Raw genomic sequence first — 24,110 nt, 5'->3', positions numbered from 1 at the left:
GCCTCCTGCTTTCTTAGGCCTAAAAAAATAAAAGTGCATTGTATAATGATGTTTAATGTATGGAACAGTTTAAGATCATGGACTCGCTCCTCATTTATCTACCATAGGCCTCACACTGTGCATCGCTGCATGGTGCCTTAACCAAATGAGCCACCCAGCATCTGGCCAGACGCACATCATTTCTACCGTTAACTGTACTTCTCAGTCGTGTGACAGTGCACCTCAGAGGCGCGGCGCAGCACGTGTGAACGCGTGAGGCGTAGGAGAGGCGACCCCCTCCCTCCCCTCTCCACTCCCTCGCTACAGGCAGACCAATCGGGAGGCGAGGCTGGGTGGACGAGAGGGAGAGCTGCTTCAGAGGCACCTTCACCCTGGCCGTCTGTCAGGAGCTGTGCATTAAGGCTGTGCTTTATGGCTGTCCTTGAGAGAGCTAACACTGCAGTCCATCACCCTGGAGCAGCCCGCCATCCTTGGAGCGTGCCGTCCACATGCAGGGAGAGGGGAGGCGCTTTATGGAATTCTTTATGGAATTCATTTTGAGCATTTTCGTTTACTGTTAATGAAGCTACCCTCCTCAGATTGAGCCTGTGTGGGGAATATCATGTGGTGGCTGGTCTATGAATTATTAGTTTTTCAATGAAGTCGCAAGATATAAATAGTAAACGGTAAACGGTAAGCATGTTGATAGTGAGGCTGACCAATAGAGTTCAAGCACAAAGACCCCAATGGGACCATTCAATTGACTAAAGTAGAGCCGTTTTATTTTATTACATTATGCATGCTCACATTGTGTTAGGTTTTCCTCCATTTAGTAAGAGAGAGAAAGAGAGTGAGAGAGAGAATGAGAGAGAGAGGTAACCAGGGTTTGACAGAGGCCTGTTAAACCTCTCTATTTTAATGCATGTTGCCTGTATTAATGGCTACCCTCTGAGTGCAGATGGGTTTTTTATGGTAACCCTACCTCGGCACATTTTTAATCAGTGCCAGCAAGAGGAGACATTTTGTTCTGTGAGAGCTTCCCCCTAGCACTACAGTAATGTCTCTAATGGGTCACATGACTGAATATCATTTAATTAAGACTGGTGGTATAAATCAAGGCATTATACACACAGCATTGCAGCCCAGAGGCCCGAGGATAATAAACCTCTTGGGAGAGATGAAGTGTTATGTTGTCTGCTAAGGCTTTGCCCTTTACGGAGATTTCAGCTGTGGAAGTGACTTCTGCCCCACAGTACTGGAACTTCTCTTTACAAACCGAGCCACGGTGCCCTCGGTTTAATGACATTTTTAATGAGTAAAATGATAAAAAAACGTATAGTAAACTTAAGAATCATCTGTGTAAGGTTCATCCACTTTAAGTAAATCGGATCAGATCGCAGATGCGTGTATTCGAAAGAGAAAGTTAATGATGCTGTTACTGTACATTCTTCATTGGGGGAAGTGAAATGAAGCATCTGACCTGTCGGCTGTGGCTAATTAGCCATGACATAACCCGCTACCTGTAGTGGCCTTTGGAGCCTCCACAGAGGCTGCTGTGCAGGAGGAAGCCATTTCTGAAGTTCTGGTGATGGGTAGGGGCGGGTGCATCGTGATTGGGTGAGAAGCTCGTGTCACTCGGCCCTGTCACCCATGTGTCACAGGAGTGACTCACAGCGAGGTTGTAGTGCAGGCAGCGCCTGGGGCGAGGGCCGCTGGCTCTACCCAAAGAGCCGAGGGCTCCATCCTGCCCCGCCACTCCAAATCCCCTCTTCCCACACAAAGAGAGAGAGAGAGAGAATGGGGGTAGTGCTGGTTTCTTCCACCAACCTTTTCCTTTTCCATTACAGTTATCCCATGCCTAGGCTCATGGCATTATTTCCCCTGTAAAGTATGATGACAGGGTAGTTCACTGATAAAAGAGTTGTCTGAAGTATCTGAGTGTGTGTAGGCATCCTAGCGGAGGACAGAAACAATTAAAAACACTGATAAATCGGGAGCCCATGGCACGCGGTGTTCCGGCGGTAGCTATATGAAAGGACAGCTTTACGACGCGCTGAGCCTGGATGCGGACGGTGCCTCAGTCTGCTGATTTCAGCTCTGTGCGGCTCTCCTGCTACCTGATTTTGGTGCACTGCAGAACCTGCCTTTCTCAGCCTGTGCGATTGGTATTCAGGCTCCGACTCTGATCCCCATCACCGGCTTCCACCCTCCTCCAAGTTCACGGGCACACTTTGCTGTCCTGGAATGACAGTGCTACAGTACAGCAGCACCCAAACACGTCGCACGCTCCGCCCTGCTCCGGCCCACTACAGCTTTTAACACTCACCTAGCAGGAACTGAAACTGAGCTGCCATTTTACTGCAGTTCCTTATGCGAGGATGCTAACTGAAAGTGTGTGAGTGAAAGTATGTGAGTGTGTGTGAGTGAGCGTGTGTGTGATTGTATGCGTGTGTATATGAGTGTGTGTGTGTGTGTGGGAGTGTGTTTTGCTTGTATAATGAATGTGCCATCGATATTGATGTGATGGAGAGTGTAAGAGAAGCAGCAGCTGCTGAGTGTGAAATGGCCGGTTGGGACCTGTAGCAGGGCTGGGGGAGGGAGAGAGAGAGGGGTGACTCAAACTCTTAGAGTCCACCTAACTGGAAAAAGTGGCAGGGAAAAGGAACCTGTTTCCCATCAGAGGATCAGGGCCGTGTCAGGGGAAATGAGAGCGCTAACCCGACATGAACATGCTGGTGATGGGTGTGGGGGTGTGGGGTAAGGTGTGCATGGCTGTGTAAGGCTTTTATGGATGGGTCTTTTGAAGGTTAGCATGTACCAGCCATCACAGTGCACGTAATGTCACTCAGAAGCCTTGTTACTCAGAAGATTATCTTTAGGACAGTGTAAATTCTATCAGTTGTATTCTGCTGCATATTTGCAGCACAAGGTCACCTCAAGGTTATATGATAAAATGGTGGTTCTTGCTGATTACAAATAACAGTGGACTACATTCTTCATGTTGGTAGACACTGCTTATGTATAAATTGGACCTAAAATTGCTGTTTCCTAGTAAACACAATACATTTATATTCATGCTTTCCATATGTGTGTTTAGGTGTGTGCATGTTTGTGTGAGTGAGGGTGTACTGTATGTGTGTGTGAGTGAGTTTGTGTGTACATACCTAGTATGCATGTTAGTGTGTGCGTATGTGTGTACGTGTATGTACACATATGAGTGTGTGCATAGGTGTGTATGTGTGGGAGTCTGAGTGCATATATACTGTATGTAGGTGTGAGTGAGTGTACGTGTATGTGCTTGTGTGTGAGTGTTTGTATGCATGTATATGAATGTTTGCATACTCTACGTATGTGTATGCGTGTGACTGTGTGTGCTGTATATATGTAAATGTGAGTATTTGTATGTGTATGTATTTACAATGTGTTTGTATGTGTGTCTCTGTGTGTGTTTCAGTGTGAGTGCCTGTATAGGTATGTGTATGCATGGGAGTGTGGCTGAGTGTGTTTGCGTGGGAGTGTGGCTGAGTCTGTTTGCATGTGTGTGTGTGTTTCTATGTATTTGAGTGTGAATTTGAGTGAGTGTCAATGTAGGCGTGTGTATGCATGGGAGTGTGGTTGAGTGTGTTTGCATGTGTGCATTATGCGTGCACACGTGTGTGCGTGTGAGTGTGCTTGAGCGTGTGTGTGTATATTAGAGGCAGAAGTGATTGTGACAGCTCATGTCCTTGAAGGTCCCTTCACTCCCAGATGAAATGAATGACTCTACCGGGACCCATCCTGTACCTGGCAGTCTGGTTCCCCTGAGGACGTGCTGACGTGGGGGGGGGGGTGACATTCTCCCCTGTGCCTGTGCTCCTGCTCCACGGCCCACCCCTGAACGCCTCAAACATCCCCTCTTCACTGTCTATTGTCTGAGACTGTTGGGTCTGATGCAGCCATCTTACTGTGACTGGCCGAGTGTTTGAGTGCACTGAAACTCAGGAACCGCATTCCTCCATCCTGCAGGGCTGCCTGCACCCCTCCTTCCCCCTACACCCCCCCTCCATCCCCCCCCCCCCCCACCAGCAGCACCACCAACCCCCCCTGCTGCTTCCTGACATGGTACAGGCTGCCCCAGCACCTCCTGTAATGTAGCCCAGCTTATCAAGCCTTTACAGATGCTGAGCAGCGATTACTCTGCTGTGTAATTGAAATCATTTTGGGATTTGCGATACCTTTTGTCAAGTAAGTAACGGTTTGCGCCGTTCGCATGAAATCTGTCATAAAACGAGACGTGTGGTTGTTTGATTGTCTGATTGTTTTGTGTGTGGTTTTTGATAAAGTAATTGCCGGTTCATTAGCGCTCGCTTGCAGAGAGGAGCGGGCAGACGGAGAGGGAGAGACGGGGGGAGACGGTGCCGTGTCCGCTGTGTGTGAGCTTGCCGTGTTTCGGCTGCCGGTCGCTGGTTGCGGGGGGGGTGAGGGGGGGGTGTGAAAGCGGTGTTGCATGCGGAGGAGACGGGGGGAGAGCCGGTAGGGGGAATGCGCTGTATTGTGGTGGCTGTCTCTCCACCGCTGGGGATGCATTAGGTTTCAGCTCCTGTCATACACGCCTCCCTCTCTAAAAATATTCCTCTGTATGCGGCTGCTGTGGAGGGCTGCTCGACGCGGTGGTCTGCTGCAGCCTGCCGGTACGTTCTCCTCTCTCTCTCTCTCTCTCTCCCGTCCGTCCGACGGCCGAACCGCGGACGAGACCGTTGTCTTTTTAGTTGTTGGACGCTGACGTTACATTTGCGGTGGAAGCAGCCTTTTTAGACTGTGTTTTTCTCTGTCCCTGTGGACGTGCCTGAACCAGAATGCAATTTGTTTACAAGTGACAGAGGGAGAGGGGCTCTGCTCGGTGTGCTGGCTGGCAGCTCCAGCCTGGGTGCCATTAGAGAAAGAGCCTGCATTAGAGAAAGTTCTCCTTCTGTGGACTTACCCTCTCCTTTTTTTGGTGGCAAAGGAAATAGATTGTTTTCCACACTGCGATGGCTGTGACCTCCAGCTCGCTAGTTTCACTGCGTCAGGACAGCTGTGGGCAGGGTAAGAAAGGGCACCGCTGCTGCTACAGACTGTCCTAATGAGGGAAGAGAACGTATCCGTCCCTCTTGCAAGGCTGTGTGAGATTAGCGTTTTTAAATGGTCTACAAGGACAAAAACACCAGTCACCTGCAGTCGAGCCTGTTCACACTTCAGCAAAGCGCATTCGGCACTGTGGTGACATGCAAGGCTGAGCACTGCTGTACTTGAAGCAGGTGTTGCTCATGTAAAGATGGGGTTTCTTCTTTTGCCTAACCTTAAAAAAAAAAAAATCAACCTCAATATTCAATAATATATTTAAAAGTTTGTATGTAAATCATCTATGGTTCAGTGTGAGTAACCTCCTCCGTATTGTGGTGAAACCTGTGGGGCATTGAAGGGGCTAACGTGCTATCAATGCCTCGGGGCTGTTTGAAAAGATGCTGGATGAATGGCAGGCACCCGTAGCAGCTGCTGAGCTGCTGATACAGCGGGAGTGTGTGCGCTTCGGTACCGGGGCAGTTATCTGCAGGCTTTGTCATAAGCCTTTGAAGAGCGCATTACCTAATTTACTTTTGGATATGCCTGCTGTGTCCTGCGCTGGCTTTGTGTTCATAATTAACGAGGTGTAGGAAGGTTACTCATCCTCTGTGCCCGGAAAGAGGCTGTCACCTTACAGTACAGAATTAACTAGGAAAACTGAGCCTTGTAATGCTTTGCCATGCCTGCTCTGGGACTGTACAGTACAGCGTATTCGCTTATTGTAACGCTGACACTTGCGCTTTGTAGTTTTTCATATCGCTGTCGTGTGTAACAAGTGATGATCGTTACCAGGAATGCTCTTCGGGTGCAGTGTGGTTTCCTGGAGGTATATTTAGCAAACCTCTTCATGGCTTTATTGTTCAGAGCCCCTAGTTATTTGGTTTTTGAGACGGCGTGCTGTGTGAATCATTACCTGCAGGGATTGAGAGATAAGGAGGAGGAGAGCAGTCTATGCATGCCTTGTGGTCCTGTCAGATGTACAGAGCTATCAAACACCGCAGCCTGGGGAATCCACCAGTGTCAGAGATTACAATGCAGTACCACCACGCTGTGAGTGTGAGCACAAGCATGTAATGAGAAGCCAATTTGGCAGTTTCATGCAGAAATCTGCTTACAAAACACCTGCCTTTATACCTTGTGTAAAATGGAAACGATGAGACGGTGATGTTTGTTTCTCTGACAGGCTTCTATATGTGCTAGCGGTGACTGAAAGTTGAAGATTTCATTGGCTATGCTTGGAATCTTGGGATTTCTGGGGTGAGGGGGTCATTGTATTGATGTGGTAGAAGTAGTGATTGTAGATTGTATTTCTTCTGAAGCGGTTCTTTAAGGGAAAAGCTAGCTGAAGACTGTTATGTCAGGAGATTATTTAGGGGGAGGGGGGCAAACAGCCTGGTGAACTGATGAACCACACAGCATTCATTTTTGGATAGTCATCGTCTTGCTTGAGAGGGATTGTGGGTTATGACACTTTCAGCTCTGCCCCCTACAGGCCAGTCATGGCATGGACGCTGAGCTATCGCGGCATCGTTCCTCAGTGTCCTAAGATGTAGGAATGTGGTTTAAAAACAGAGGAGGTGCAGGCAGTCAGGGTTTTTCAGGACACCTGTCACATAATCCCCGCATTAAGAGCACTGTGAGAAATCCAGACTGGCATTTAATGACAGATGCTCTGGTGCTTTGTACCATTCTCACCTGATTTGACACAACTGCTGCACCTCAGACACATTTAATAAGATTACACTTTTTCTAGTTCTAGGAATAGAACTGATATTGAAGTTAGAGATTTATAACAAATCAAGAAAACAGGATCTTTTGAGCTAATGCAGATCTGCTTGAAATGAAAATCTATATGAAAAGATGTATAGAATGAATTTTTACTCGTAGCACTAACGTGGGGAATGAGATTTTAATTGCTGTTGCTCCTCCACCGTTTATATACCTTATCTCCATTCTGACAGCTCCCACACATTAGCGAAAAGCCCTTCAGCCTGCAAGGACAGTGCACCAGAGAAGGAGCTGCCCATACTCTGTTTTATAGGGGTGCTCATCTTCTGCGTATCTTCTGTTTCTGCATGCAGTCCTCCTCCTCCTCCTCCTCCTCCTCCTCCTCCTCCTCATCATCACCAGAGCAAGGTTCAGGGCAAGCATGCTGTCCTGGGGAGATTGGGTACTGTGTGGTGCATCATGCTCTGAGCTGCTGTCGGTGATCTTTGCTCAGTGTAGAAACTCCTTTGGAAATGCCGGAATGGCACTATTGAAGCATCGACTGCCTTAAAAGAAATCTTTGACCTCTGGAGATGCATGCATGCATATACTGTTTGAGATTATGTTCTCAGAGAAATCAATGAGGAGGAATATTGATCGTACAAAGGGATAAAACATTGTTTATATGCAGACAGATAGCAGCAGTGGTGCATTTCTTTGATTTTATGAAAGACATAGACATTGTGAAACTCAGCTTTACAAACCCAAAATTACTGAACAAGTTATTACTTAATGAACACAGAGTAAATGCCTAACACAAACCATTCAAGATCAATGTCATAGTAGACGTACAAAGACAAAAATAAATTGTATAAAATTTCAAGCGCTGTAGCTTTTTGTTGTTACTTGTCTTAACTTTTAACTTTTCTCTAACAGCGAAAAGCAGGATATTAACGGGTGTCAGGTATCAAATGTTACATCATCAGCACTGAGGGGAAAACTATTGTGGAAGCTTCTGAATGCATACGTATCCACAGAGATGATGGCTCAACAATGCAGTTAACATTTACCTCTCATGAAGTGGTGACTCCTGGATTGTGTTTTATTAGAGCCTTGTCACAGGTTAGATTTTAAAACTGGGTTTTATGTATTTTTGCATTTTCAGTTTCTACTAGTTGTTACAGTAGCAACAGTCATAATATTGTCACTCACACACACAAGGAGGGAGACACAATTGCACTGCACTGTAACCACAACTAGATGCATGTAGATGCAGCAGAGAGGTGTGCTGACAATGTTAATCTATTTATTTCATGAATTAAAATTTGGTAGTCGTTCAATTTCAATTCACAATATACTGTTCTGTATGTTGAAATTAGGACATACTCTGTAATAATCCTCAAAAGACCTTCATCAGACATTTTTTTAAACATCCCATCGTACATTTATTATAGTTAGAATAGATGCTTTACAATATGCATTTAATAATATCTATATATCAAGTTATTGTGTCCCCATTTCACCATAATGTCTGGAATGCCTAGAAGCACCTGTAGGCTCATTCCATCACTGGAACATTGCCCATCAGTTCAGGTGAACGCTGTGATTGCTACGCTACGAGCTGAACCTTGTACTGCCAACTTCCTCGTCTTTCCCCTCTGCTGTCCACCTGCTGAGATGTGAGGTTACCGTATCCTGGCTTATTTCTTCACTTTCTCAACAGAATTGACCAATTGGGGAGGCCATCATCTTATACATTTTGTTCAACAGCATTGTATATATCATCACGTCTGACTGTATGTTTGTCTTTATGTTTGACGCAGATATCCACAGTACACATAGTTCCTGTTTCCAATTACTGTAGACAATTACCTTCAGATCTGGGTAAAATATTTGAAAGTATTTGAGGCTGGTCAAATTTTCAAGCTAATATGTTGCTAGCAAAAACAAACAATGAAGCACATGCTTTTTTGTTATGAATATTAGTGAGAATAGATGTTTCCTTTTGAGAAATGAATCCGGGATGTCTAATGGGATGGAGCACTTGGGTGTGGTATGACTAAAACCCCACACAGTGGGTGCACTCTCGTGCCCCTGACTTACGCCCTGTGCCTGGCACGCTGCACACTGCACACCTGTGTTGAGTCCCTCTGCGGGAGAGGAGTGGGCTGCTGGTGTAGGTGTGAGTGGGATTTGCTGAACACTCTGCTGGAACGCAGTCTAGCAGATGTTTTATTCATGACTGAACCCATGTATCACAATCAGTAAAGCTCAAGAAATATATTTTTACCGAGATGGTTTTTATGGAGCGCATATGTTTTGCACCTTTTTTGGTATTTGTTAGAAAAGGTAAAGCTAAATATGGTCCTGGTGCTGTCGCACACAGTGATCACCACTATGGTATGAACATGCAATTTAATTTTAGCTGGAGTCTAAGAGAGTGAAGTCTTGAGAAGGGAGCTTTCAGACCCTTAGTGAAAAGGAACAGGGATTCCCACAAAATAACAGAGTGGGGTTGCTTTTGTCCTCAGTTTACCAAGCCCATTAGACAGCCTAATTAATGGGCTACAGCCAACTGCCTGGCTGTCTTCATTAGCTATTCATTAGCTCGGCAAACTGCCCCAGGCCAGCAACACAACTGCATCTGCACTAAGACTTCCTCAAGGGTGACTGTACAGAGCCCTCGTTGATGAGTAGATAAATAAATAACAGATGAAATGCTCAGTTTCGTGGAGGCGGACCATCACTCCAGCACGTTCTCCATCATGTGTCTGCACCTTCCTCCCAGTGTATGATATTTGTGTGATTCATAAAGCGCGCCCGCATTTGATTGATAGGCTCCTCTTTTGCTTCTTCTTTTTGCACTGCTGTTGCCCTCGAGTTAAAACGGAAATCTGTCACGCGAAGGGCTTCGAAATTAGTCATTCTGCTTTTACAAAAAAACCCTTATCATCACGAAAGAGCGCTAAAAATACAGTGATTGATGGGGAGAGTACTGGAATAGGGGACAGTTGTGGGCTATTTCCACGTTGAACAGACAGTTACGGACAGTATCTCCAAGGCTTCTTGAGCCTCCCTGCTTCTGAGAAGAATGTCTGGCAGCTGTTGCTGGTGGTCGGTGGGGGAGGGCGGATCCGGGTGGCGGTATACGGTATCACAGCATACATCCTCTTTTAACTTTATGGTCTTCTCACTCTCGCAGGGATGCGTACATGTATTCGGTGGCGCGAACTCAGTCACAGCACAACCCTTTGCTCGCGTGATGCTTCATTCTGTCTGTAGCTATTCAGAGACGCTCACTCTGTATTCGCTGAAGTGTGTAAAAATAAAATGTGAGATGAAAAACAAACGTGTCGCAGTATACGGTGCATTCATTGTTTCTCTTTACGGCATGTCGGTTAATGAGCTTCTGTGTCTGTAAAGCGCTAGCGTGTCTATGCTGCGTTTCGCAGTGACGTAGGCACTGGAGCGCCGTGCTAATCATGTGGGGATAACAGGCGGCTCACTGCACTCGGGCAAGCTCCGTCACTGTTCTCCGAATGCTTTGCCCTCCCTTCTAAGCCTCATAAGTCTTTCTGGGTTACCATTTCATTTTTAAATTGCATTTTTAAATCCTTATTGGTGCTAATCAATGGGTTTGACGTGACAATAATTTGATAGCTTATGTTATTAGAGGACAGGGAGCCTCACATTTTGGGCTAACACCCCCATGGAGAGAGGGACACATGCATCACAGAGGCCTGCCCTGATTTATCTGCAGCACTTTCTGTGCGCTGTGCGCAGACTGTGCTGAATTTAATTAGAACAATAGCTCCCCAATGATTTTTTACACAACGATCTGGATCAAGGAGAGGACAGACGTTTTTTTCCCTCCCAATGACCTTGCTCGTGTAAGACAGAGCTGTGTGTGTGTTTGTGTGTGCGTGCATATATGTGCATGTGTGCGTACACGTATGCGTGCACTTGTCTGCTTGGTGGTGTACTTGGATGCACATGATTGTGCATCTATATATTTGTTTCCGTGCATTTACAGTATGTTGCATACAATCTGCTGCATGAGTGCCTATGTGTATGCATGTGTGCGTGACATTTGTGGATATACTTATAGTACATATTTGTGTGGGTTTGTCCATATGTGCACGTGAGGCTTTAACGCACACATGAGCTTGCGTTGATCTTTATGTGCCTGGCTTACGCTTTGCGTCAATTGTATTAGAAATGTATCAGTCATACCTTTGTCAGAATGTGATGGTGGGGTCTTGAGCAGCGCTTGCTGTGTCACATTTTCAGATCAATAACTCACAGCGCAAGATTCACAAGAGCCCCTTTTACCCTGTGAGACATAGGGCACCATTCAGAGTCATACCATAACCTTGTGCTGTGAACATGTTGTGTGCTATTTTAACTGAAACCACACTGCCAATTTCTGGATCTTTCTTCATTTAATTACTGCTGCACACAGGAGATTTTCTACTTTGGTCAGGTGCTGGTTTTAGAAGCTTTCATCTCACATAGCTTGCTCATAGTCCTTCTGGCAATATTCTTTTCTTATTAGCTGTAGCCTATGCAAGTACATGAATATAAAAAAAACATACATACTGTATTCCGCGCTGCCTTCACAGTAACTGGAAATAAAGGTATTAATGAAGCCAGATGCTTAATTTGGTATTGCTTTGTGACAGATGCTGAGCCTTGCAGTCAAACTAATGCAAAAAGGAATGACAGATTGTTAATGAATGCTGTTCCCCTTCACATACACACACTTCATTACGTAATGAGAAGTAGGCATTTGCATTCTTTTCATCATATTACTGGATTATCAAATCTACATGCATAATTATCAGAGGTATTTAGCTATTCGTGTATTTTCAGTCGCTGGAAATGAGCAGAATCACGGATGGTCCAGTCCCCTGGCAGGGTGGTACTGGCTGGCCACGAGTGATGCCTCATTTGGCATTCATTCGTCTCCTTTTCTTTAGTGTCCTGTTTTAGACTCTGTGAGGATCATACACTGAAAATCAATGGCGTCAAATTGGATTTGTCAGGATGACTCCCTCCCTAATTCCTGAAAACCACCATGCCAGTGTTTCCCAGATCATTCCATTATGACTGCCCCTTCATACCATGCTGACCAAAAAAAACCCAGGAAATAAGATTTTACACATTTTTTATCTCTGAAATTTCCACCTACACCCTAGAACCACCAAGCCTCCCTTTCCAGGGGTTTTGACTTATTTTTAGAATTTCCACATTCATGAAACATCATTCCAAAAATAGATCAAATAAAGGAGTCAGTATATGGTTAAATATAACGTTCTAGCAGCCTGCTGACATAAATTATAGCCGCTGTAGTTGGCCTGTTATAAACAAGCTACATTATCACATGCTCTGAAGACCAGAATATAGCCGGAATCATTGATTTCTGAATCATGGTGCAATAAGCACATCTTTCTGTGCAAAAAATAATATTACACAATTAGGGTTAATAAATGATTGTGATAGTGCCCATTATGTTTGTGTTTAATAGAAAGAAAGGCTTTCCTTGGGAAAGCTGCATATGGAGGTGGGCCTGTGGGTTACATCCTGCTTGTTAACTCCCATTAACACCGCAAGCCTCCCTGTGAGACGTTCCGAGTCCTGGGTCTGTGCTCCCTGCCTGGTGCTCTCTGTGTCCCTGTGGGAAGGGGAGGCCTCGCCGTGTCTGCTGATGTATCTTTACACGCGCCCGGTCTTCCGAAAGAGAGGAGAGGAGAAGGCAGGGCAGGTGTGGGGACATGGTTTGGGAAAGGCGGGTGGGTTTTGTTCCACCCTCCGTCTGTCCCTGTGAGGAGCTCCCTCGCCTGGAGCTTGTTAGCAGCCGAACAGGTAATTGACCTGCAGTTACGCCCCTGTGTACAGGCCGTAGTTACCCTTGTGTTTAGAGCCGGTGTCTCGGGTCCTCACACTTACCCCGCCACTGTGTTTTAGGTGCGCTCACTTCAGTTCTGTAGCTGGTGCCTGTATCAGGCAAGGACTGGCAGTGATGAAAGGCAGTGATGTGTCATGCCTTTTATTTTAACTGGCCTGATGATAATGCCTTCTCGCCAGCAGGCATTAAAAAGACCACTGAGTTCTGTTTTGTGATAATAGATTTGTAGCTGTAAACTAAATGAAATCATAATTAGCCGACAGCAAGATAAAATCTGTCCTGGTCTCTCTGTCTGTCTGCCTGCTCGCCTCTCTGTTTGTCTGTCTACCTATCCATCCATCAATCTATCAGGCTTTCTCATCTATCTGTCTCGCTCAGGAGCCCAGAGGATAAGGGAGCTCATCACTGTATTTCTAATGAAATCAGAATCATCAGTAATAACACTGCAGTTGTATGAAATAAGTATTCCTCAGCAGCCTACATTCCCGGCCGGGTGCACACAGGGAGGTGAATCTAGCCAATCCCACAGAACTGAGTGGATCTGAGTGGACAGCTTCCCCCGGAACCCCCACACCGCCGTCACCAAGGCAGCCAATGAGTTACCTCGGCTGGCTAGCCCCCGGGGGATGTAGGAGGCCTTGTGATTGGAGGATGGGCGGGGAGATTGACAGTTACTGGTCTCATCATATAGATATTGATTTTGCGCCATCCAGGCACCCCAGCCCTGGTGCGAGGGAACGGCCTCCGACCGGCCATCACTGCTCATGAGTCCAGCAGGGCAGGGGGAAGTGTGGCAGCTCGGTGCGGGAGTGTGTGTTTGGGTGTGAGTGCGCGCGCGCGTGTGTGTGTGTGTGTGTGTGAGTTCAGTACTGCGAAAGTGTAACGTGATGTGATGTTTACGGGAGCGTTCTCAAGTGGAATCTTCACTGCAGAGCAGGGCAAGGTTAGTTTGGTGACGGTTGTTTAAAAAAATATATATATTTCACGTGTGAGTAATTTTTTAATGGTTTGCTTTAAATATAGATTGCAGTAGTAGCTGAATATATGTGGAACATCTCCGTCAAATTAGCACACTCTGCATTGCAGATGGCTGCTTTGTACTATATGTACAGGTTTTCCTTGGTTATCAGTGCTCTGGTGGTTTATTGTGGTTTTATTTTGTGGCGTTTAATCAGTAGAAGAAGCGGGGTTATCTGGTAAGGCTGATGAACACATCTGCGTGTGTGTGTGCGCAGAGGGACACACATGTGGAGAGTCATGTAAGGTCACTGGCTGTTTTTATTTCTGCCTGTTTTCCCCCCATTTTTTTCTGTACAATGTTCTCTTGCACCGCAATGAAAAATGGGGGATGCATTAGGTTGAAACAATGCTGATCGCTGGGAGCGTGTGTGGTCACTGCTTTCCTTATACAGGGAGCAGACCTCTCCAGCTATCCATGCCGCCATTCTTCTAAACCAACCAAAGTGCTCTCCTTTCAAACTGTGGAATCTCTGATTTATTTTACTCTTAGTTGAAAGATGTTATAGGCCTACTGCCGCTTCATTTGAACGTTTTTGAGGTTCTTCATGAATGGCAATATGGGCTGGAGAGATTTACCCATGTTTGGAGATTGATCCTTGTGGGTGAATTACTGTTGAATAACATAGGAGCATGTGCCAATGTAGGGCCTGCTGGATGATAGGTTAAATGGAGAAGTATGGCTGGAATCAGGGCTATGGAATCGGGTGTGGTGTGGAGTGGTGGCTCTGCTTAATGTACAACCAGAGAGGAACTGGCACAAGATTAGAAATGCAGAAATAATCTGGATGTTTTTTTTTTGATAGTGCCGTTTCCTTTTTTTTTTACGATACTCATCACTGAATTGAGCAATCAATGCAGACATCTGCACACTTAACTCCCCTCACCTGGTCCCCAGTACCAGGGCTGGCCCCTACTGCTTTATGTGATGCACAGTGTATGTGACTGACTGAACTGACTTAACTGATCAGACTCCTGAGGCACAGTGGTTTCAGGAGCATTTTATGTCAAATAAAATATACTAGACAAGGCCATCATAGATTCATACTGTGGTTTGAGGAAGAAAATTCATATTTATTTCTTACTTAATTTCTTCAATGGCCCCTCTATATTTATAATGGGATATGTATTTTACTGTATGTACAGAGGCCTCATTTGACATCTGGTCTTGTGGCTGTTGCTTCTCTTGTGATACTTTTTCATATGAATTCTAACAATCTCTGTTGACACAAGTAGGAACAAACCTTTAAATGACTGTAAGGAATAATGAGAGATGTGGATAGATAGATATATAGATAGAGAGACAGGCGGCTGCTGGTTGGTGTGGCACAGTTCAACACTACGACCGTGCGGTTGTGTCCTTCCTTTAAGACGATCAAGAAAGCACCGTGCCGGCTGCGTATAGAAACAGGCCGCGTGAATGAAAGCACTGCTCTGTCTGTTGACCGTTGCTGTGCTGGGGAATGGGTTTCAAGTGCATTGCGCTTCCCACAAATGCTTGATTTTAGATTTCTTGAAGCTGTTCGAATCTCTGAAAGAGGAATGCAGTGGTTCTGCCTGCGTGGAAGATGAGATGACTGACTCGCCAAGGCCAGATGGAGCTAGAATATTACATTTTTCATAATTCAGTTTCTCATTAGCACGTGAGAGAACTGTCAAATCTGAGTCATCCTCAATCTGCAAGGGAAGATTTCTTCTCTCTTTTTTTGCAGGATTCAAAGTCATTACTTACTATTACTTACTATGCCCTCTTTAAACAGTGTATACCTATATTTTTAAACACAATTCATTGCAAGCTGTTCTTATTTTGGGAATATGAATGAATAACTGCATAAGAATGTAATTATTTGTATCTGTAACCACTTTTGGTGGTTTAATGGTATCCATATACAATGCACAGCATATCCTAATTAATATGCAAATAATGCCAGATGGTATTGTGTATTATCAGAAATACATGACATGTACATCATTTAGTATCAGGACCAAATTTTGAGGGACTCAAATGCCACAATAAAGCATTTCTGTTGATGAGCTTGTCATGTTGGTTAGAAGCAAAGTGACTTTTAAATGAGTAAATTACAAATGCAACTATAACAGTATGCAGTAAATCACAGGCAACCCACTCTGGAGATTGAGACCATTAGGGCTGTATTTATATGTAGTACAGTACAGAAGCGAGTGTGATAACAATGAAGTAGCGCGTAGGCTGAGGTATTGTGCCTCAAATCTGAAGAATGAAAACAAATGAGCACTGAAGACAATATAAAGGGCTAAAGCCATGATGCACATACTTAAAACTGCAGTTTTTGGCTTTCTAAAATGGTATATTTCAAAGAGCTGCGCCTCTCATTTGGGTTACTGGCCTTTTTTATTTTGCTGCTGCAGGATAAAGATAGTTATGCCTCCTACACTGTTCCACTGCAGAGGAATGCTAGCACATTGGCTAACTGCCAGGAGAATGTTTTCCCAAAATGAAAATTGTCATCTTTGTATGCTTGTATGTTCTACTGCACGATTAAACAAATACTTTGGACAGTAAAAGTTTTATTTTGGACAGTAAAATATAATAACATATTAATATGATGATATAATAAAAAGAATGCTTGTATAATAATTAGAACACATATTTAATATATTACGTCAGATCCTCAGATCATCAGACTCACTATGATAATAAGTATGTGTATATGAGGAAAAGGGCCAAGACCAGGTTTTGAAGCTCACTTCCTGCCCTTTAGTGCCAACAAGGTTAGCTAGTCTGAGTGTAAGTCAATGGTACCAATATGGTCAATATACAAATCAATATTTTTTTTCAAATGTCTCCCCTTGTTCTGGTTTGTGAAATTGTGTCATTTTACGTCTCTGCCCAGTATCTGTGCATCACCGGGGGGATATATCACACACGTAGTGGACTTCATGACCATATAAGGGTCCCAATTTGTACACCATGGCGGCACAAACAAGAACTGCACTTCTGTGGCTCTGAATCACATTTCACATACCCATGAGGAATCAATGGGTGACATCACAGTTACTTCATCCATATTTTATAGTCTCCGGGGCATGAATAGATATGAGAATATTCAGCGTGATGTCATAATGGTTCGGCACTGCGTGAGAGAGGAACGCCGTGAATGGGCGCCACTAAAAGCTTCAGCTTTGGGGCACGGGGAAGCTTCATCGGCAACTTCACGCTGCATGGACACAGATGCTATTTTTAGCAGGCATTTCCTCTCCAGCATCAGGGAATATGGCTACTGCAGTACCGTTCACTGCAGCTAGGGGCCTCGCAATAGCAAAGGCACTGCAGATGTGCTGCGAGGAGAGAGCTCCTAAAAGAGAGCTGAGATAATATTCAAGGGCACATCCAGCACATGCCCCTGGGGCCTTCGGCATGAGACTGAAGATGTATGGAGTCTGATGAGCTGAAAGAGCAGCCCTTCCTGTCAGCTGACCCCAGGCAGCACTCCAGAAAGCATTGACCACCCACCGGCTGCAGCTCACTCAAGATCACGCTGGCGTATCAGCCCCAAGCAAGCAGCTATTATTTCATAATGAAATAATGAGTGCCTCTCTTGAACACATGGGGTTTCGGGGACTTCCTGGGGTGTTCAACCTGTCTGGAGTGCAGTGGGGTGCCAGATTAAGATGTTCATTTAAGTCAGCCAATGCCAGTGTGTGTGCAGGTTTAACCTCCCCAAGGTCTGTCCCAGAAAGACCAGGGGGTTAAAGACGCTGGTTTTGGGATTCAGTATTCAGTATAGTGGAGCTATTAGTTATCAGTAAATATGTGGGGTACGCTTCAGTATAGTGGAGCTCTTGGTTATCAGTAAATATGTTGGGTAGGCTTCAGTATAGTGGAGCTCTTGGTTATCAGTAAATATGTTGGGTAGGCTTCAGTATAGTGGAGCTCTTGGTTATTAGTAAATATGTTGGGTAGGCTTCAGTATAGTGGAGCTCTTGGTTATCAGTAAATATGTTGGGTAGGCTTCAGTATAGTGGAGCTCTTGGCTATCAGTAAATATGCTGGGTAGGCTTCAGTATAGTGGAGCTCTTGGCTATCAGTAAATATGCTGGGTAGGCTTCAGTATAGTGGTGCTCTTGGTTATCAGTAAATATGGGGTGCAGAGGGGGTTCACTGCTCCCCACTGTTTGGGACAGACTCCTTGACTACTAGATATTTTGTCCTTGAACAAATGACACATAACCATCAGGGGTATAGTGAAACCCAAGTCTCTGAGGGGGTACAAACTCAAACAACAGAAAATCTGGTTGGTTTATGTTCATAAATAAAGCAATTATCTTTATTTATTTATTGTAGACTGGGAGATTCCGGGCCTGGGGCGGGGTTCAAAAAATAAATGGACACAACACTGATAGCTTTGCTAGCTTTTTCTAAAAAAGTAATCCTGGTTAGGAGTGATCAGCTAATTAAATCAAAGATATTATTATTTTAAAAAAATTATTCTGAATGTTCAGCCTTTATAAGAAACATCTCCAAAGAAACCATATCTTTACATGCAAACAAAGGCACGTAATGGATGCACATTGTCAGCGATATGTTTTTTGTTCTTTATGATTCCAAAATGTTATTTTATTTTCCTCAAAGTCAGTTAATGTAAACTCATTAAAGATTATTTATAGAGCCAAGAAACCAGTCTATTGCATATCTGTTGCTGTACATATATCAGTGCTCATTCTCTTTCCTTCTCTCTCTCTCCTTCCCTCCATCCTTCTCTATCTCTCTCGATCTCTCTCTCTCCCTCCCTCCATCCCTCCTATCTCTCTCCCTTCCTCCCTCCTTCTCTCTCCTTCTCTCTTTCCCTCTCCTCTGAGCATATTTTTAGATTGTTTGTACTGTAAGCTCAGCCTCAAATTGTCGAGACAGCAGGTCTTGTGCCGGGTGTAATCAGAGCTCTGAAATGGTGTCCGGCGGTAAAAGACTTATACAGAATGCAGACATTTAGCTTATTCAACAGGAAACAACTAATGCATTTTTAACTTAAATGTAATGAGTCATGCAATGACCACAGATTCACAGGTTACTCTTAAGTTAGAATATCAAATGAATATGTACAAATGAAAAAGGGCATTAGCTGTGCTAATATAAATTTTAGATTAAGGAAAGCGCTGCCATTTTAGATGACCATATCAAAAATGCATTACATTTTCTTCATTACCAAGGCCATAAGAAATCAAGCATTTAAAAATTAAAATCATGCATTAATCATTAAAATCACCAAACATTGTTCATCTGGATGAGCACCTCATACTTTTCAAAATAGAACTGTAATTGTGAGCCAGCTGTTTTTTGTTTTTTTATTTTTCTACGTGGTTCCGGCTCTAATAGTGCTCCCATCATTTCTTTTTTTGTTTGTATATCTCAAAGCACCCTGTCTAGTGCTCTTCAGCTCCATTAAATAAGCTCTAGTGGAGACCAATCAGCACTTTACAGTCTTGTGTTGCATTGTGGGGAAGATAAAAGCAGGTGACTCCAGGCGGAGGAGTCGAGCGCCACGTTTGATGACCCGCGCGGTTACATAACGGCGTGCGGCGTGCGGCGTGCGTTCACACGCACTGGCAGCAGCATCAGTGAGGAGTCAGCACAGCCCGCTGGAACCTCAAAACCCTTCTATACTGGGCCTTTATGTTTGTGTAAGGGTTTGTCATTGTTGTTTAATACGACATTCACACTGGTGTGAGGGAGAGAGCAATGGAAGGGAAGAATGGAAAGAGGGAGGTAGAGAGGGAGAACAACAGAGAGAGCGAGAGCGCGAGAGAGAGAGAAACTTAAAGTAGCATAGGCTTCCTTCTGACGACTGATTCCTTTGGGTGTTGTCCCTGGGGAGGTAGAAGCTAACAGCTTTTCTGGGTTACCCTACTTTATTTTGGAACTAGTGAGAGTGCGTTATTTAGATTCTTTTTTTGGGTTTAGGACAATGCAAATACAGACAGTCTAAACCTAGGCTGCCCAATCCTGTTTTTGGAGATCTAACCTCCAACCCGAACAAAGCACACCTCATTCAACAGCTAGAGATTTCATTGAGCTGCACTTGCAGGTGTGTCAAATTAGGGTTGTAATGAAACCATACTGGAAGGTAGATCTCCAGAAACAGGACTGGGTAGCCCTGGGCTAAGCAATCTTCAGTGTCAAGATGGCTTAGGCCAAAACATGCTGAAATGCAGATGTATTTTCAATGTATTTTGATGTATATAATTTCCATATGAGCAAAATAAGTGCAGCTTAGATATGAACAGTCCAATGAAATCAGGATATTGATCAGACAGAAATTAGGTTGTTTTTGCTCAGAATAAAATGATTTGGTGCATAGCATGCGGCCAAGACTTATACTGTAACATAAACGGTTTGCATGGAAATGACCACGCTGCATTCTATACATAATTGCAGCGGGGGTATTTCTTTTGACCAAGGGTTGACTATATCGACTGAGTATATACTTACTGTCCATGACAGACTGGGAGTCTATGATGGTGTGAACACTGTGTGTTGCTCCATTGAGCTGGTGAGAATGTTAATGTTGTTGGAGCATTCGTAGTTCGTAGTGTGAAGAGGGAAAACCCCAACCATAGCTACCTGCAATTCCTCCTACCAACCCCCAACCCTGTTTGTATTTTGCTTTGCCGTGTGTCATGTATACTGTATTTGCGTGTGAGATCAGCCGGGTGGTGTTTAAATAAGGAGCACTGAAATTGTGTTCTCTGTTTAGCTGGTACATTTAATTCCTCTAATGATGCCTGTAATGGCTTTGTGTATTCACCTCCCTGCTGCACTAGGTAGGACTGTGTGCTTTAAGAGAAAATTATACCCTGCGATGAGACTTTTCCCTTAGCGCAGCTTTTTTTTAAAGGCATGAATATACATCAAGCATATACTAGGAGGATGAATAGATTTTAATGGGCTATTTTCTGGATGCTGTCATGACGACCATTTTGATACAGTGTGAAGATGGAGGGAACTGATTGGTTAGGTTGTGGTTGCAACGTGGTGATATCTAATTCTCTGCTCCAGTCACAGAAACAGAATACACAGGCATCTGATTGGCCAGCTCTCAGGGTCTTTCTTGGACTCTATCCGTGCTCATCCCCGGTCAGTCTTTCCCCTTCAGTGGTATTAAGGGGGTACTGCACACACCAGTCGGAGCGGGGCCCCCCCTGTACCCCACTGTACCTTCCCATCTCTCATCCTTCATCAGTTAGTTTGTTCAGACAACACAAAACACAGTTTGACCCTTCAATATTATTGTGATGATCTCATTTTGATTATACTATTATTCATGACATGCTCCAACAATTTTCAATAACTTCTGAGCAACTACACTGTTCATGGTATTATGGATTTCTTCTTACTGTTTCGTTCAGCACCATGGACAACGATTGAACCGTTCAGGCGTCATACAGGTCTTTGGAGATTGCATAAGCAATACAATTCACAATACAAAAGTCATTTTTAATCATGGTGTCAGGTGCCAAACTTCATTATATTTATTCAAGACCAGCCTTTGCCAACTAATCGATTAAAAATATAAATATAAAAAATATTTAAAAAAAGAAAAATTATTGCTCACACTTACACTCACTCTCTCTCACACACACACACACACACACTCACACTCTCACACACACACACACATACACAGTGGCATTCTGACACGCTGCGCAGAGCAGGATCAGGAGGTTCAGAATGAGAACCCGAGAGCCACACGGTGCTGCCCGCTAGGTACAATCTCCAAATTGAAAGTAGAATATATAAGCACCCTCCCACGCCACAAACACATCCCACCAAATGTGTCACCGTCAAATTAGGCTGTTAATCATGCCACGTAGCACGAAAAGAGCTGCAGATCAGACCGACTGATCCACTGCAGGCAGGCCTGCTTCATACTGCTCACTGCCTGTCAGTAAGGAGCAGTGCCTGCTGCAGGTCACTGAAGCACACTTTACACAAGTAAATAAGAGCTGAGCTGCACACATGTGGAGCCAAATACTATCTGCGCAGTTTTGTTGTGTGACATTGAGTTTTTGTGTTTGCACATTACACAAGTTGATTCCATATGAAATTATTCAGAATTAGTCTGCAGTAAGTTGACATGTTACAATGACATGCTCCTAGCCTGGGCTAATGTGTGAATAACCTTCCAGTGAACATTTAGGAAATAGAAAGCAGTATATCAATAACTAATGCAATAACTAGTAAGAAAGGTGTGCAACAGCAAAGAGGCTATTTTTCAGACATGAGCAATATTCAATTGTGTGGCTACATTAATGTATTTATGAGGGTTCTATTGAGCCAAACTGACAAAAATGCAATAACAGTATTGACATAAATCTTGTGTATCGGAATACATTAATCTTGTTTAGTCAGCTTTGTTTTGCTATTGCCACCCGCTGTTGCAGGAAGAAAGATTAGCTTGCATGCTGTTCAGCTTACGTCACGCGGCAGAAGATTAGCATGATGGGGAACCCCATGGACGTATAGCATACTCCTGAGCCTGTGCGTTGCAGGGAGATGACATTATTATCATACGGCATCCTCTCTGGTGACCGTGATCAATGCACAAACACTCAAATTATAGACCAACCCCCCACTCATCGACTGGTCATCACTGAGAGCAGGGCTACCTCAGCGGCTGTGATGGTGAGTTATGTGAGCGTGTAGGCGCGGAGCGTGGAATGTGATGTGATGTCACGGAGTGTGTTTTCAGCTCCCTGGAGGTGTGAGTGTGCCATGGAAATGCAAGCGGCCTGTCTCCCCCATGCAAACGTGTTCCAGGATGTCGGCCATGTTAAGCTCTTCAGTGTCATTCTGTCAGCAGTCCTCCAAACCTGGCAAATACTTCTTAATGAAAAGTCACAAATTGACAGTCTTAAATAATTGAGTAGTCACAACAAGAACAAAAAAAAATCACCTTAACTCAGTGTAACAACTAATATGTATTAATTGACCAATAATGTAATAACTGACTGACTCCTGCCAGAGTGCCTGAACACATTTCATTACATGGAATCTCACTAAACAAAAGTTGAACGATTGATGAGTCCAGATAGCAATAACTTCTCATTGAAGAACTTAAGCCATCTGCTACTAATCCTTTAGTCTTGCCATCAGGGGGTCATACTTTTCCTATTTAAAACAGAAGATAATTTTTTCCCTAACGAGAATTGACCAATGGGCTTGTAACTTTGGCCACAAACCTTTCTTTTCCCTTTCTTTTTTGTGAACCTGCCAAAAGTTGAGATGTAGATTTCTTTTTGTATACTGCACAAACTTGAGGGTTGGGGGTGGGGTGGAGGGGATGGTCAGAGGTATTGCAAACTATCGCCGCGGGGAGCTTAATTTTGAACTGATTGCTCATTCGGAAACAAATATAATAATGACAAAGAAGGAAATATGGAAATCCACCTTTTCAATCATTTATTCACTGCCTGCTCCCCTGTGGACTTCACCCATGTACTATGGCATAGCGTTAGCTAGCTGACAATCACTTGGGCTGATACATTGTGCTCTGCAAATCAATCCTTCATTCATTTTATTCTTCTACAATGAAAGTCAACTTGCATCAAATGGTTACTGCCTCCTCTGAGTGGTGCATTATTGGTCAATATTATTACATTATTGTTTTTTTACCCACAAGATAATGTATCAAATCATACAAAATGTAATGATTTATAACGTTATTAAACTTAAGAGCATTTTTTTTGGCACTTACAGTAACATCTTACTCCATTATTGATCAGTTCGGTCAGTTATTGCATTATTAGTTGTTACACTCCATTAAACTTGGACTACGCCATGCATATATTTTTGTATGATGCTATGGAGTAATATAATATTATCTAAAGCCATATTCAAGCTCGATTAGTTTTGTGTAGGATAAAGAATTTGTGTAATTCCTCTGAAACGACCACAGATGGCACGGATGTAAACGTCACTAACTGCACTTCCGTGAGAAGAAAAAAAATAAGACAGCAAGTGGCTTGTTAAAATCTTACTCCCAGCCACCCCAAACCAAGGCAAACACTTTCCATGCAATGACATTATTGCCAGGTCAAAGGAATTCAAAGCTATTCCTGAAGGACCTTTGGACTTTTGGACATTTGAAACTCAGAAGATATTTTGCTCCAGGACTGATAAAAACTATAGACTTTGCAGGATTCATACTGGATTAAAATTCTATTAAAATCATACAGTACCTGTTGGTAGTCACTTAAAACCTCTGTGAAATTAGTCCAGTGTGAATATGGTTTAATATATGACATTTTGCATGCTTTCAAGAATAAACAAGTCATATCAAAGTGACCAAAATCTAAGGGAAATACCAAATATATATCTACGCATAAGGGTTAGCTACTGTAGATGAACTACTGAACTACAAATGTTATTGGATTTCACTGT

At 43.9% G+C, this 24,110-nt stretch overlaps 1 protein-coding gene across 4 annotated transcripts in view; it reads left to right on the top strand.

Moving 5' to 3' along the window:
* atp2b2 (ATPase plasma membrane Ca2+ transporting 2) overlaps positions 1-24,110 on the top strand; it is a 168,539-nt gene that overhangs the window by 62,709 nt on the left and 81,720 nt on the right. Inside the window, exon 1 of one of the 4 annotated variants that reach the window (XM_061219326.1) lies at positions 4,112-4,203. The exons of 2 other annotated variants lie outside the window; for them this stretch is intronic. The gene's annotated coding sequence lies outside the window, so the exon portion shown is untranslated. Of the gene's footprint in view, positions 1-4,111; positions 4,204-4,543; positions 4,650-24,110 lie in introns of those variants that run through there. One more of the 4 variants, XM_061219327.1, reaches the window with a different exon arrangement.

Source organism: Conger conger, chromosome 14 (genome assembly GCF_963514075.1).
Source record: "Conger conger chromosome 14, fConCon1.1, whole genome shotgun sequence".
Classification (NCBI taxonomy): Eukaryota; Metazoa; Chordata; class Actinopteri; order Anguilliformes; family Congridae; genus Conger; species Conger conger.
The sequence above is the reverse complement of the archived record's forward strand: the minus strand, read 5'-3'. Positions and strand labels throughout refer to the sequence as shown.